The sequence below is a fragment of the Falco peregrinus genome, chromosome 7 (genome assembly GCF_023634155.1).
Source record: "Falco peregrinus isolate bFalPer1 chromosome 7, bFalPer1.pri, whole genome shotgun sequence".
Classification (NCBI taxonomy): Eukaryota; Metazoa; Chordata; class Aves; order Falconiformes; family Falconidae; genus Falco; species Falco peregrinus.
In genome coordinates this window covers 11,172,210-11,186,093 of record NC_073727.1, presented here as the reverse complement: position 1 = coordinate 11,186,093, position 13,884 = coordinate 11,172,210, and the positions used below count along the sequence as shown (strand labels likewise).

At 41.3% G+C, this 13,884-nt stretch overlaps 1 protein-coding gene across 4 annotated transcripts in view; it reads left to right on the top strand.

Moving 5' to 3' along the window:
* Window positions 1-13,884, top strand: part of DISC1 (DISC1 scaffold protein) — a 207,852-nt gene that overhangs the window by 45,267 nt on the left and 148,701 nt on the right. The gene's annotated exons all lie outside the window — the stretch shown is intronic.

Sequence of the window (13,884 nt, the reverse complement as noted above, 5' to 3'; positions counted from 1 at the left end):
CTTCTGTATTTGTATATGCTAATTTTATATTTTACAACACAGTGATGTTTCAAATAATAGAGTGATACTTTGTGATGAGAAAGAGAATTAATTATTATACTGGGATAGGGAGCTGAAAGGATAAGGAAAAAAACCCCAACAAAAAACATATTTCCTTTTGTGTGTTTTTTGTTGTGTGTGTGGTTTTTTTTTTTTTTTTAAGACTATGTGATCATATTTGCTTTTTGCTACTTTAACTGTAGGCAAGCTACTTTGGTCTGCTTCAGATGAGCTGTCTCTGAAATGGGTATGTTGTGACTTGCCATGCTAAAGTCTTTGGAGTTTTAATTGAAGACTGTAAAGCCCACTGAGCTCCTCCTATCATGACTGGAGCTTCAGAGTTGTAAGGTGTAACTGTCAATAAATGCTGACATTTGTTATTAATAAATTCTGTTTTTATGGAAAAGTTTTCCTCGTGTAACTTTATGTATTATAATTATTGTACTTCTGAAAGCTGCAGATCCTGTAGGTTAAGCTGTTCTCTTTAGACTGTATAGGCTGCAAGAAAGTGACAGTAATATTTGTCTTGGGGAAAAAAATGAAGGACCTGAATTGCTTTTTTTTCTCTGTCATGTAGATTACAACAAAGTTATTTTCTGTAGTAGCAATTACTGGATGGAGTGACCTTTACCAATTTATGACATTGATGTAGTGGAAGGGACATTTTTTTCCACTTGACCTTTATGCAATGTGTCGGCTTGTCCTGTAGCACCAAATGAGTTGCAGTTGACAGGTTTGATGGAATGCTAACTTGACAGGAGCTTATTGTTTGGAAGAAGATATGTGTTGAAATGAGGAGACTCTAGTAAATAACATGATAAAAGTTGTTTAAATATCTTCCATCACTAAGGAACAATTTGCTTAGAAACAGCTGCTGCCCAAACTACAATTTGAACACTGGTTAACTGAGGTTCTAGCAAAAGTCATCAGTGGTATTTCAGAGTAAAATCTAGTGGTTTAACTTTTCTTTTCTTTTTGTTGTTCTGTAAACAAGTAACGACGGTTTCCTGTATTTTAACCTTGCTTCTTGTATTAGCACCTCTGTAAAAGGAAGAGGAATAGGAGTCAGGTAAACAGTTTTCAGTATATGACAAAGAGGACTCATCTCCCAAGAGGATGGGAGGGGGTATGTGTGCGTATGTATGCGCACACGCTCCACCCAAAAGTGTACATACATACATATGTGTGTGTGTGTATGAGAAGCTTCTTTGATTACTTATTAAGGTACTAAAGAAATAACGGTCAGACATGATTCTGGGAAGAGGGAAGATCTGGTTGTGGGGAGGAACGGGGAGCTATGAGCACACACTAGGGTGAGGGCAGATAGAGAACGGGAAAGGAGGGCCAGGCCATCCCTGCCCCGCTGCTGGAGCCGGGAGGCGCAGAGGTCAGCTTCTCTTCAGATCTGTTCAAATAAAGCAAGGAGAGAGGATTATGCTTTTTGAGGAGAAATTTAAAAGCAAACAACAAAAGTGGGTTATTTCAAGTGTTTTGTTATAATCCAGTATTGCTTTCTGCCCTGCTTGAAGGTTCTGATACTTCCTGTAAATAAAATAATTCCACTTACAAAATGGATAAGACAGAGTTCTAGTGGAACCCAGCACCTATCTGAGGCTATTCAAGTAATAAATTATCATGGCTTTTTAAAACTACCGAGCAGCAGGACTGATAAAAGAGCAGCAAATACCATCTGTCTGATCTACATATTTTACTGCATTTCTTCTCAAGCTGTCCAGTTGAGGTAAAGTAAAAAGGAGTTGAGTGGCTGTGGGAGGGGAAAACAGCTCGGCTATCTCAGCTATCTTCTGTTGCATTTGCAGGAGGTACTTGCAAGGGGTGGGGTTGGGGGTGGGTGGGAAATGCTCAGAGATTGCTGTTCAGGCACATTAATGCAATCCTTCCTTGTTATTTCAAAGATAATCTGCTCAATTCCAATAGAAGGGGATGCTGCTGAACAGAATCAAGGTGAGAGGCTACCATATTTTGCTATGGTAGAACAGGTTTGTTGGGTGTACTGGCATAGAGTGAAATTCATAGCAAGACTCAGTACTGAAGCAATACTGTTTAACTGTGACTCATGAAGAAAGTAGAGATTAGTTGTGAAGCTGTACGCTAGTAACTTATTTCTTGCAGTGTTCTCACGTGCAGTTAACATGCTACAGAAGATAGGCTTTAGTGGCTTAAATGCATTTATTCTATGTGCTTGCAGATGTGTAGGAAGCTCAGCTGCAGGGCTGGAAGTAGAGCCTGCATTTGGTGAGCTGCAAGTCTGGGGTCTACACTAGGATCAAACTTGAAAGGGGTCCTGTCTTCTGTATGTGGTGGGTTCATATAAAATGGCAAATCCCTTGTCCTTTCTGGAGCACCTGCTTTTCTGAACCCTTTCTGGAGAGCATGGCGATAGCAAACCCCTCTCCCTGAGCTTGGTTTCTAGCAGGTGCTCCTGTCCTTAGCTCTACAGGCCAAGTCCCACCAGAGTCCCACTCTTGCTCCTCTTTCCTCTTCCCTTCTGGCTCAGATTCTCGCCAGGCTCTCAGTCAGTGCAGATATTGGTCTGGCAGCTTTAATTTCCAGCCTGCGGAGGCTCTGATGAGCAGGTAGAGAGGCTGCTGGAGGCCCTGAAACTTCAGGGGCTCAGGCTGGAAGAAGGCAGGGAGCCCGTATATCAAATTTTAAAGTCTTGTAGCTTGATGCGTGGAGACCAGTGAAGGTGCCTTGGCATTGCTGCACCCCGCTCGGGTTGGACGTGTGAGAGGCTCTTCTGTGGATCAGCATGCGGGAGGAGGTCGGGCTTCTTCACAGTGGCTGTCGTTGGGTGGGCTCTGCAGTTCCTGTGCGAACGCAGTCCAGCCAAGCTTCTGACTGCATTTGGCGGTATATGGGATGTTGTCTTATTCATAACTGCTTCGCTGAAAGGGGACCGAAGCAGAATTCAAGGGCTGTGGAACCTGCTTAGGGAGCCTTTTGGTCTTCTCCCCCCTGACCTCTGCCGATATCCTCTGCCCTGTGTGCTTGAGGGGCAATTCTTACACCTGAAACTGCCAGGAGCTCTGAGCTGGGACAGTGGGAATAGCTGCAGAGGCAGATTAAAAGAATATAATAAATGTGAAAAAGAGTGTATGTAAAAGGGAGGAAGGTAGGGCAACAATGATTTTTTTTTTTTTTTTTTTTTTTAAATAAAAGACTCCAGGATATCCCTTCTGTTCAAATAGGAAAGAGATGCTGGGCTTTATCTGCTTTTGAAATTCGAAAATTAAGAGGTGGCTGCAGGAGTTAGTAGTCTTTTATAGGGAACACAGTCCTGTAAAAGAACAAAAGGGCACCAACTTTTAAGAAAAGGTCAAATTATGAAAGGGATAATACAAGGTTTCTTATGCAAGAAGCGGTTCAGATTGTGTAATTACAGCAATCCTTTTATCTGAAGATCTCACACAGGTGTTAATTAAACCTAATGAGGCCCCTGTGGCACAATTGTTACTGTCTACATTTTTACAGACAGAGGACCTAGAAGCTGAAAGAAATGGGGTTATTTGTCCGAGATCATGTAGCAGCACTGTAGAATTGGTGCTCATGAGAGAATACACAGAGTGTGACTTGAAGTCACCTGGCACAGCTATGGGCAGAACCTTTTCCATGAAACCATGCTGTATATCCCTACTGTCTTCACTCCCCGCCCCCCCCCCCCCCGCCCCCCTGCAAAAAAAAAAAAAAAAAAAGTAGGTACATGCAGATGCAGAAAAAGAAACCATAGATTAAGAAAAATCATTCTTTCTAGATGGACTGTCTTGGTTAAGCCTGTAACTGTTCCTGGTATTTTTTCTGTTTAATTTTTTTCTAACGCTATGCTTAGGATTTGCAGGTTCCTGTGATATGCTGGCTAGCATTCAGTGTTTTGAGAACCTTATGGGAATTAGCAATAAGGAAAATATATCTACATTGGTGAGGTTTTGTATGTTAATTCTTTCATGTGTTCATGTCAATCTTTCCAGTGCAGAGCAGACATTGTTTTGTGAGCTCCCTACAGGGAAATCAAACAACTCTTGCCGTTGTTTTTCTTCCTATACTCTTGAGCTGTTAATTCCACAAGAAATTCTGTAAAAGTACTGGTGGATGGATGGGGATGGGGAAACAGCATTTTGAGATCGTCTTACGGTGCTTTGTTTGTAGGATGTTGGACTTTTGAGCAAGTCATTTAAGCTTCTTGTCTGTTTCTGACCATACCCTATATAATGTGGGTGGCTGCCTGCCTTGAATTTAGTTATTTTATTCTTTTTCCCTGGCAGTAGAATGTGGGCAGCTCCAAGACAAAGCTTGTCAAAATTGCCACCCTTGTTATCTCTGGAAGCCTCCATAATGGGCTGAACGTGGTGGACTCTACCACTGCCATGATGCATTGGTGTGGATCTGTTTCAGAGAAGTGGTACTCCTGAGTTGTGCGGTCTGTTGGCACACTGTTGTCCTACTGTGCAGACTGGATCATTTAGAAATGATATGATATAAATATCATATATAAAATAAATGAAAAGATATAAAAAAACACCACTGTGTTGTGGTGGTCTCAAGTGTTTCAAGGCGTTCCCCACGAGCAGAACGCACAGCTACTGTTCCAAGGGAAGCGTGGTGTATCTGCTCATCTTCCATAACAGAGACCTGCAGACCATGAAAGGAAAAGTAGCAAACAAAAGGGATTTTTAGAGTAATAACCTGCTGGACTTTTTTTTTTTTGTTTTTCAGTGGCCTAAATGAACAGGTTTACAGCTTTTACATTTGATATTATTTTTTTCTCCCTTGCAGGGCTGTAGGATCCAGCTACAGTTGTCACTGCCCAAAATTATTTAAATTGTTTTGTGTTTACCTTATGTATGCTTCGCTACCGAAAGCAGTCTTGGGAAAGCAGTGTTGAAGATGGTAGTTACAGGAACATGCAGGAGCTTAGCATTTGTATAAGTAAGCCAAATAAATGTGTAGGTCAAATAAAATAAAGCTTTTTAGTTGTCTGCTTTGTGTCTCAGTGTCCCGCCAAAAGTTAACTTCATTCTAACCTTTGGTTGCAGTCTGGAGTGTAGTGGGGGAAATGGGAGTCTCTATATCTGGCAGTGTAATTCAAAGTCCAGCAGAAATCTAGGAGGAACTCAAATCACTTTTGGGAGAGAAGAAGCATCTGAAGAAGCAGATGCTAACTAGAGTTGGTGGGAAGGGAAGAGGGTGAAGGAGCAGCAGCAGGGTAGGGGGAAGGTGGGGTGTAAGGGCACCTGTGAGTTGCTGAGGAGAAGGGAATTGGATGGGGAGGGCAGGAAATAACTCACCAGATATTAACAGCCAGCAGCTCTGCTGTGTTTAACTTATTTGCTTTGCTATTGAGTTTGGATTCCTTGAGCTGGTGGAAATTGTTGGATTGACTAGATATAGGAATTTTTTTACAATGAGGGTGGTGAAACTGGTGCTGGACCAGGTTGCCCAGGGAGGTTGTAGATGCCCCACCTCTGGAAACATTTGAGGTCAGGTTGAAGTAGGCTCTGAGCAACCTGATCTAGGTGAAGATGTCTCTGCTCAATGCAGGAGGGTTGGACTAGATGATCTTTACAAGTCCCTCCCAACCCAAACCATTCTGCGTGTCTGTGAAATTTTAAAATTTGTGGATTGATTTTGACTTACAGCAGGCAAAATAGTCCGAGAATAAATTGCAAATATTGTAAACTGTTCTCCCTTATTGCTTGCTTTCTTAGAATATGACTTTTCCTGGATGAAATAGAGCAGCGCAATTTCTGGGTGCTGGAACAGTGATTATGGTGGAATCTGGAAAAGTGGCTAGACTGAACTATACCAGCATCTTTAGTAGTTTTTAAACAATTTTTGGTTTTGCGTCTACTGATCCAGGGTGCTTGGGAAGGGTATCAGCTGAATTCAAGGGTGAAGTTTTAATTCTTGAAGGGCATTGGGGATAAGGGAGGAACAGTGGAAGAGGAAATTAGATGTATATAGTTGAGATCAGGTAGGCTACTAAATGTGAGAGTGGAGACCTGGAATACAATAAAACATTGAACACTATTGTAGGAACTCGTGAAGGGGAGCAAGAGAGGAAGAAAAAAATTTTAAAATCTGGTGGGGTTTTTTTTGGTTTTTTGTTTTTTTTTTTTTTTTAACCAAAAGCAAAATTCTTGTGTCCAGGTATTCATCCATAATGAATGGATGTACTGTTTTTAGCTCGGTTACCACAAAGGCTTCCTTTATCTTATCCCTCCCCTCTTGTTTCTAGAGCAAAACTTCAGGTTTCCTTGTGGAATTCCTCATTGCAGTTTTCAGAGCCATTGGTTTGGAGTTGTGTGCACTTATATTCCCTTTATAGTTTTGTGTAATATCTATTCTATAACAAAGAATATTTGATGCCTTTCTATCAGCATGTCTCGCCACAGAAGGAAGATAATATTGTCTAATTGCATTTTGGTTTTGGTGGTGCAAATCTGTAGCTGTTGGCTTAAGCAGAACAGCAAGCAAATTTCTTCACATATTATAGTCCTTGGGGAACATTGCACAAAATAATATACACCACACTTCAAAATCTGTGCTGTTTTCTTTCAGACTTTAACTTAAAGCAGCTCTGCACCTACTCAGTGGTGTTTCTTAGCCTAGACTTTGTGCTGCTTTGTTGTGCATTTTTACAGCACTGCTTTTTAAAAAAATGAAGATAAACCCTTGCGGAACACTACTTATATTATCTATGCTAGTTTTGTACTTCTATCACAAAAAAAAAAATATCTTTCAAACAGTGTGCTCTAGGATGGTATTCTCAATATATTTAGGTTAGGCAGTAACAAAGGAGCCTTTGTTTGACAGCTGGAACAAAGCACTTTAGATTCACAATATGTGCTTAAATAGAAGCTTGGTACCAAAAAATTCCAACATAATCGGACTGTCTCTAGTCATAAAATTCTTGATATAAGAGCCCAGATATAATCAGATTTTTAAAATTTCTTGTTAGAGTATTTAGAACTTGCTTTGTAAAAATGACTGGTATATCACAATACAATGCAATTAGTTGTGGAGTATTGCATTGTTTCATTTATTTGTGAACTTATTTCAGTTAATGTACTGGCCTGTCTTCTAATCAACGCATGGCATTTATTCAGAGGCAGTGAAGAAAGGCAGATGTTGGTTTAGAGATTCCTGGAGCAAGGAAAGGGGCGTAGTGAACTGGGATTGAATCATCCGCAGTGGACATTAATATACAGCTGACATTTGTTCATGTATGTGAGCTGTGCTGATTGGAAACCTTTACCAAAGCTCTTCCTCTACTATCTCCAGTAAAAGAAAGAGCTGTATTGTAAGCCAAGGAGCATTGCATTGATTTCTGCTAGCTTCCTTGTCTTGTGGGATCTTTTTAAGAGTAGAATTTAATTCACAATAGGCATCTATGCCATTGTGCTGCATAGCCTTGCTTTTTTAAAAATGCAGATTCAGCCTGGAATCAGCAGTACATGTTTTTCTTTATTTCTGTACAATTTCATATGTAGTGACAGTACTGTCAGCACTGCTTACAGAGTAATGTTGATATCAAATAAAGTGCACCAGCAATCAGCTTGTTTTTTCCTTTAATGTATCTTTTGATGTTACTGTAAATTATTTTTATTGTAAAGTCTATATTGGAAATGTGGGCATTTCAGTGGTTTTGTTAGAAACTTGATGTTTATGAATGACTATGAAAAGCGAAGAGTCAACAGGGCACTGTTCCTTTTGTATTGTGAATTGATTAAACAGAAATGATGTCTCCAAAAAAACACCTACACATTAAAAGTCTGGTGGTGGTTGAAGGAATTTACAGATGCAGCAAATCTGAAGATAAGGACTACGTGGGATAGACACTGTATGGATTGTACCTTTTATTTTTGTGCAATTACAAAGAGAAGGGGTTGCCACATACAGAAAACTGTCCACTATTTTAGCAACTGTTATGCACATCAGGCACTTTAAAAAATGTAATTACTCTGCATTTAAAGAAATTATGAAAGTGTTTAGTTTATGCTGTAGTGAAAAATACTTAGGAGGCTCTTACTATTAAAAACTTCGCTATCAAAAACACTGTAAAAACTTAAATGTTTTTCAGAAGTCTTATATTAAGAGAAATAGAGATTAAGCTGCCTCTAGTACACTGAAATTATTATACATAATTTTCACCTGTATTGTACATCTGATGCTTTGTCCTCAGTCTCTTTTGCTGTCATTTGTTTTGTTGATTGTAAATCTTTCGCAGTAGGATTTTATTTTTTTTTGTTCTTTTGCTCTTGTCTGAGCCTAATACAGTTGGAGCCTCCAGTGGCAAATAACTACTTTGCTTGCAGGATGGTCATGTTACAGGGAATTGTAATGTAGGTTTATCCCCGTAGTCATGGTGTGACTTAAACTCAGCCCTGAAAGAACAGCTGTGAGGATAGTTCAGCCTACATCATTGCGAGGTGATAAGGAGAAGGAAACATAGGAAAGCAATTTTTTTCTAATGTTGGCCAAGTAATTAATCACCAAAGTCAGGACTGATGTTTCCTGCCAGGCTCTCACCTCTCTCCTTTCCCAGAGATGTGCTGCAAGAACCTTTCTGGCTTTTGTGGCTTCTTGCTCATCTTCCTGCTGATGTTGAAAGTAACTGTATCTGCACCCTCAGAAAACCCACCGAGTCCTACTGCTTGTGGCCATAAATTGTTGCTCCGTTTAACTGTTACTGCTAAGAGACAGAGAACGTGTTGCAGATCTGCGTGGCAATCTGTCAGCAGTGTTGCTACTACTGATGTTCTACAAAATCGGGGCACTGCTCAAAGTTTCTGCTGAAAGTCTACGCTAGGCTTGTACTAGAGCCTTTTGGGTGAGCAAGTTTCATATACAGCATGGACGTTTCCGCGTTAAGATGTATACTGTAGGTTGGAAACTTGGTGACGTGCTTTGGGGGAACATTTGTCAAACCTCTGAAGAATGTAGCTTTTTGTTCAAAGCCTAAATGAGCGCTCTTACATGCAATATGGGGGGTGGGTGGGTGGGAGATCAGATCTGCCAGTGTGTCAAGCTTTTTTTAATAAAAAAGTGTAACAGCTAAAACATGTCTGTTCTTGGTTGTTTGGTTGGGTTGTTTTAGCTTCCAGACTTCCCAGCTGTGCTGCAACACTGACATTCAGTACATTACATTCGGAAATGTTATATATGTTTTAAGGAAGCAGCAATTTCCTGGCTTGTACCTGGTATGGACTGGTGGTGGTGGTGGGAATGCAGAGCTTGCTGGGAGGCAGACAGCCTGCTTGAGCAGTCCTTGTCAGAAATCCTTCAGACATTGTTCTCCATTGCTCCTCTCACAGGAGCTATTCAGAGTACCAGGTCTCCTTCCCTTTCCTCCCCTGCCCAATTTGTGTACTGGTGTCTTGCTAGGAAAGAAAAAGGAGTGGAGAGATGGTAGACAGCTGATGTTGCCTGCAGCAGGGGAAGCTTGTAGCATCAAATGTGACATCATGTCATCGCTGTGTTGGCTACTCTGATGCCTTGTGTCTGGCTGGGAACGCAGGAGACCTATTTTTTTGTACTTGTCAGGTTACTAGTCTTTTAACTTTAAATTGCACAGGAATCAGAGGACACCATGGATCTAGCATCTCAGCAAGGTAGGGTAACGCAGGAATTATAGAAGGGTTTGTTGCCTGTAGTAAGAGTGCCAAATAACTGAGGAATACACACAAAACAAAGAATTATGGAGCTGTAGCGTACTCTACAGATTTTTGGCCCTCCCGATTTAGGGTGAATTCTGTAGCAGTTGCTTCTGACTCCAGAGGATGTTCAGCACCCAGGAGTTTTGTTTGCTCAGCTATTCTTCAAGGTAGTCTTGATAGTTCAGGAGCACAGCTGGAATGCTGAATTTCACAAAATTGTCCTTTTGGTTGGAGTGGAAAAAAATAAGTGGTAGGTGAGTGGAGTAATTTCACTTGTATTTTGTTCTAGCCTTTTATGAACTGAACGTGAATGGTTGGTTGTGGTACCCAGGGGTTTATAGCCTTGCCTGGAAAGCTTTAGCTTCTGCTTACTGGCTTTTCCAGGAGCTACTTTTTCCACTGGCTGCTGGGAGTATTGTAAGGACCCTGGCCCATTGAGCATTTTAGTTTGGATTAGGTGTGCAAGCCTTTGAAGGGAATCTCCCAGTTGTTCTGTTTACTGTGCTTTGCTTTGCAGTGTAGAGCAGTCTTGGGGGTGCATGGGCTGGTTTTTGTTCAGGTGGAGTAAAGTCTGAAGATGTGCTCTACAGGTGTGCCAGAGGGGCTCCAACTACCAACTGGCCTTCGACTGCACTAAATCTAGAAGTAAGACCCTCTGAACTGCAAATGTTGGGGCCTCGGTACTGAACTGTTTTACTCCACAGATGTGCACCTTTTAGTCCATGTAGTGGGGTGGGCACAGCTCTGGGGTACAGCTGCTGCTCCTGTCACTTCAGTGGGCTCTCCCAGGGTCTGCCCCCAGCCCCACACCTTTTGGAGCCAGCCTTGCCTGCATGTGCAGTTTGACTCTGCACTGGATTTATTCTGCTGGCTTCCATATGCAGGGTTGAATGGAAGGTAGGAAATGTTTTGCTCTGTACCAGTGACCTGACCATGACAGGAGGAAGTGAGGGAAAGGGGGAGTTGTTTACAGGTTTCTGGAGCAGGACCAAATGACTTTCACTAGCTGAAGAAACACTTTCTTAATGTCCAGCAATTTGTAGAATATCTTGATTGATCATCTTCCCACCTATCAGCAAAGAACAGACATAAATAAACATAAATATATGTAATACGTAGCTAATGAGACTGTGACAATTTTCTTAAGTTTTTTAAAAATGATGATGAATAGTTCTGATAAAGTTGAACCTTGCCATCAAGGGGATAAAGCCAAATATCAGAATATGTGGATGTTCTCATATACTTGATTAAAATTACGTAAATTGCTTCTTTTGTTCAAAGCTGTTACAAAACACGGTCTTTGGAGACAATGCAGTTCTCTGGCTGCTAACTGAGAACAGTAGTTGGTCAGCATCTTCCAGGCCTGTGCTCTGGGTTGACTTTAAATTGAGTGGGATGTCTGAAGTGTACCAGGCAGTAATGGATCGGGATGGACAGCAATTTAAGGGTTAATTTTTGCTGTTTGCACTGAAGTAGAAGCTTTTTCTAGGGTGTCTGTGGGACTGCTGCAAGGCAGCAAGCTAGCAACAGAACACAGTGAAATAAAAAGCTGGTAAAGAGAATTAAGTCTTATTCCAAATGCTTGTCTGTAAAACAGTATGTACTGAATACATTAAAGTTCCTTCATTTAAGAACTTCATCAAAGTGGAGGGGTTACTTTTTGCATGCAAGCTGTGTTTTAAATGACTTGCGTTGATGTGAAGTATGGGACAGAGCAACAACATATTAAGCCTTTGTGTGTGGTGGAGGTATCTGAGTGCCTGTGGTTTCTTTTGGTGTTTCAGTCTGTTGGTGAGCTGTGGGATTCTGTGAAGGTCTTTTCTCTGTTGCGGTAACATGCTTAAAAGACTAAAATGAAGACAAAAGAAGGTGGTCTCCCTGAGTCTGATGGCTTACAAATAGCAAAGGCCGCCTGCATCTGCTATTTGGCTGAAAAATCCTGGAAAATCTGGTGTGGAGGGATCTCAGGAGAAGACAGTTGATCTTGCTGGCCTCGGTCTTAAAAACTATGCTGGAGCTATTCCTGAGCGATGTTCATCTGACCTGAAAACCAACGTTGGTGACTTCCTCTGTCCCAAGCAGTTCGGTTTAGTGCTTTACTATATCTAATGTTTTTCCTTGTGTCCTTTGGCTCAACTCAGTCTTTTTTGCTGAGGACTCAAATTGTGAGAAGAAGTGAAAAGCCCTGTTTTACCATTTTTTTTTTTTTTTTTTTTGCAGCACATAATAGCACAGAAAATTACTCCCCTCACTCCTTACCTCCACTAGATCGAAGAACCCTGTGCATTGCCCTCTTTTTCACACGTCCTATTTGCTAGACTTCCGATCACTTCCATTACTTCTGCTTAATCCAGATCTCTGGTGAGCTGCAGGGCTGAAAGCTGGACTGAATTGAGCCTTATTTGCATGGTTCCCCGCTGTGCAGCTGGCACTGAGGTGCCTGGATCTCTTCCTTTCCAGAAGAGCCCCAAAGCAGCGTGCAGCAGTGTTCAGCTCCATGCTGCTGGAGTCTCTTGAGACGTAACCCTAAACTGCAATGCTGAAAGGATTAAAAAAATCATTTGGTGCTGAGAGATAACAAGCGGATATGGGCAGCAATAGCACTTATAAAATGCCAGTGGAACAAATTATTTAGAAACGTCTGTTAGTAGAAACTAATTGAATACTGTGTAGCGGGATGCAGCCAAGGATTAATGAGAGAGGGAATGAATAGGCATGTGGATCCTCTCATCTGTTTTCCTTCCCAAAATAGCCTGTTTCTAGGGCCAGGATGGGTAGGACTAGAACGCTGAAACAATTGGACGCACAAACACCGTGTGAGCATAATTACGTTGAAGAAAAATGACAGCGTCGTTAAATGGGTGTAGAGGGCTGCTGCGACTCCCGCGTGGGTAACGCAGGAAGCCTGATGGTGAATGGCTTGAGAAAAAGGAGGTGTTTCCACTCGTTCAGGTGTTATGTGGTCACTGGTCGCAATCCAGCCCTTACTCTTCTGGTCGTAACAGTGGTATTTCTGACTGCATTTGGAATTCCACACGAAATGCAAATGCTGATATGTTTTTCTGGTCAAAGTATGGGCTCAGGAATCTCACCTGGGCCCAAATTCCAGTCTCCTTGTGGTGATCAGGATAGGGAAAATGTCTTCAGCTCTGCTCCCTGGGAAACGTGCCACAGATGTAGTTCACCTCTGCTGCTGGAAAGGTGTTTCTCCTTTGCAGGAGGAGCATGGTTGTTGGGGGAAGGGCTGGACCCTGCAGTAACTTGGATGATGATCATTTCAGCTAGAGCCTTCTGGCAGCATTTTGCACCCTAATAATAGCAAAACCATGAGTTTAACTGCCCTAGAACAGTCTGTTGGCCTAGGGAGAAGATCTAGTCTCATTAGTTCATTCTGTGTCTTTATTCCACCCCATCGGCACAGAAGCAGACGGGAAATCAGTACTAATGATAGATTATTGTAAAACTGGATCACTTCACTAAACCAGCAAATGTAAACAACCCCTCTTCTTAAAACCCCTCAGAGGATAAAGAAAGCAATAAGCAGTAAAAAGCATGCACAGATGGATGTTCTGATAGTAACACGTTGTATTGAAAATGTTGGAAGGGAAGGAATGCTAATCATGCAGAATTGTAGGCAGCGAGGTCAGGAGGAAAGCACTGTTCTGTAAAGGTTTTCCATTTGTGGGCTAGCTCAATATATCCTCGAAGGCATTCTGGCTTGGGCCAGCCAGGCTTGTTACCTGTCACGTATGTGATTTTGCTAGTATACTGGCACTATAGAGAATACATGTACTGAAATAATAATTAAAAATGGAACTGTGTTCCTTTGTTTTCAACACAGGGACATAAAATAACTAACTTACAGAGAGAAGAATTCAAGAAATGTGTAGGTATTATGTTATGGTAGAGTCAAAGCAATCTCTTAAGAACCATTGTTGTTTTTGTTTAAATTTGAAAGTAAATATTTTTGTTGGATGATAAAGTAAGCATAACTTGGGAGAGCCTGGCATAAGTTAATTGCTAAATTGCTGTAATTCCATGTGCATCTTCTGATGAAATATATTGTTGAGATACCATGTGTATGTGTTCATTTCTTGACCTAATAACAATACAATTTTTTTAAACAGGTTAGACTTCAAATGTGTAATTGCCATCTAAGATTGTTTTA